Source organism: Mustela nivalis (genome assembly GCF_964662115.1).
Source record: "Mustela nivalis genome assembly, contig: HAP1_SCAFFOLD_391, whole genome shotgun sequence".
NCBI lineage: Eukaryota > Metazoa > Chordata > Mammalia > Carnivora > Mustelidae > Mustela > Mustela nivalis.
In genome coordinates, this window is record NW_028136260.1 from 381,425 (window position 1) to 384,151 (window position 2,727).

Below are 2,727 nucleotides of genomic sequence, written 5' to 3' on the forward strand. Positions count from 1 at the left end.
TGACAAAGGACAACATGATGAAGATCTCAGACTTCAGCCTTGCCAGAGATATCACCACATCAGTTACTATAAAATGAGAACCAACAGTGGACTGCCTGTGAAGTGGATGGTCCCTAAGGCCATGTTTGACCAGATCTACATCCACCAGAGTGACTTCTGGTCTTTTGGGGGTGATCCTGTGCAAAATTTTCACTCTGGAAGCCTCCCATATCCTGGAGTGCCTGTGGAGGTGGTTTTCAAGCTGCTGAAGGAGTCATTTGATGGATAAGCCAATAAGTGCACCAGAGAGTTATACACAATAATGAGGGGTGGCTGGCATGTGGTACCTTCAAGCTGCTGGTAGAAGACCTGGATCATACTGTGGCCTTGACCTCCAACCAGGAGTACCCGGACCTGTCCTTGGCCCTGGAACAATACTGTCTATGCTTTCCCAACACCCAAAGCTTCACCTGCTCCTCAGAGAAGAATTCCACCTTCTCTCATGTGCCGTTGCCCAGGGAGGCCTATCTGCCCTGACACCCAGCCCAGCTTGCCAATGGTGGACTCAAATGACTAGTATCCCTATTACTCCTGTCCAGATTCCGTCATAAGCTGTAACCCTTACCCCCCACCCTCCCTGCAAGACTCACTGCCTTCTCCTTTGTCCCTTTCCTACTGGCAGGAGCCAGCTGCTTACCTGAGGCCTTCACCCCTTGAAGTTCACCTCTCTTCCCCTTCCTCTACCTCCTCCTTACAACCTGCTCATGAAAGAAAGGAACAGAGAGGCAGGTACTTGCTCGTGGCTACTTCCTTCCCTCCCATATGTTGGACCAAGACCCCTCCCTGTCATCTGGTACTGCCTAGACGTCGAGAGAGTTGGAGATGAGGCATGCCAGTGAAAGCTGTCGGAGCTTTCCTGGTTTGGTTTTGTCTGCTTAGCATAACATGTAAGACTGAGTTCTGGTGGCAGGGACCTAGTCCTTGGGGCTATAGCACTAGCGAGGGGAGGTCAACTGCTCTGGGCCTTGGCTAAGAGCAAGCCCTGCTCCAGAGATATGGTGCCAAGGGCTTATCAATTTTGATACTAATTTGCTTTGCTGACCAAATACCTGGTATCAAAAGATGGGAAGGCAAAGACTGGAAGCAGTGTTGTGACCATGGGGTCCAGCCCCAAACTATGAAGAAAACACAAAGTGTATAAATCTGAGTAAGTATATATTTACACACCTTTTTAAATAGGTTGTTATCAAAGATTTAATCAATGGGTAATATGCTCCTCGTGGCTGGGAAGCATCAGTTGCCATATATTAAAAACAAAGAAAAGAGGTGTCTGGGTGGCTTCCTCCAAGAAGTGTCCCTTCTTTTCAGGTCATAATCCCAGGGTCCTGGGATGGAGCCCCACATCAGGCTCTCTGCTCAGTGGGAAACCTGCTTCTCCTTTTCCCTCTGCCCTGCTTATAGTTACTCTTCCTGTCTCTCTGTCTGTCAAATAAATAAAATATTAAAAAAAAAAACAAGAAAGAAACAAAATGTTTTTAAAAGGTCTTTTTTTTTTTTTAAATTTTCTAGGGGTGCCTGGATGACTTAGTTGTTTAAGCAGATGTTTGCCTTTGGCTGAGGTCATGATTCCAGTGTACAGGGATCCAGCCCTGCATGGGACTACTTGCACCCCAAGGAGCTTGCTTCTTCCTCTCCCTTAGCACATGATTCCCCCTGTTTGTGTGCTTCTTCTCTCTCTCTCTCTCTCTCTTGCTGTCAATAAATAAAATAAAATCTTTTACTAAATAAATAAAAAAATAAATAAATTTCTAAACCTACTTTCAGTTTAGGTCCCTTAACAAAAATTGCTACTGCTTCATTAAAAAAAAAAAGATAATTTAGAAAGATGCTCCCAGAGTTAAAAACTTGTTTTGTTTCTTTGTCAGGATTCAATATAGAAGTGCTTTAAAAAGTAAAAGAAAAAATATGCTATATTAACTCTAATCACACTATAACTTTGGTGGTTATATCAAGATAATGAAAAGTGATTTTAAAGCAAATTTCATTATTAGACATAAAGATCAAGTCAAAATTACAGAAGAGTAAAAGGATGAATTCATCAGGGAGTATAATAATTCTTTTTTTTTTAAAGATTTTATTTATTTATTTGACAGAGAGAGATCACAAGTAGGCAGAGAGGCAGGCAGAGAGAGAGAGAGAGGAGGAAGCAGGCTCCCTGCTGAGCAGAGAGCCCGATGCAGGACTCGATCCCAGGACCCTGAGATCATGACCTGAGCCTAAGGCAGCGGCCTAACCCACTGAGCCACCCAGGCGCCCCGGGAGTATAATAATTCTTGAATTTTAATACGTAACAACAGATTTGGGGATATATAGGGAAAAACTAAGAACAAAAATCATAACTTCTACCTTGGACGACAAATGGAAAATAATTTCAACACCCTTATTTTAAGATTACATAGACAAATGGTCATCATATTGGTAAGATATGTAAGACTTGAACAAAATGATCAACTAACTAGATATGCTTGATATTACATTACAGTAACTGAACTAACTGAGGTCAGTCTTTGGTGAATCACAGAAACAGGTGGAGTTGTCAAACAAAGGAATCTTTGTTTACAACATACAAGGAGTTCACAGGGAATAAGTTCCAAAGCCTTGACTGTTTGAACAGGAGAGAGATTTTTATTTAGTATTTAAGATGAATACTCAGAAGGGAGAGTTTTATTATCCCGTGTATGGTTGGTC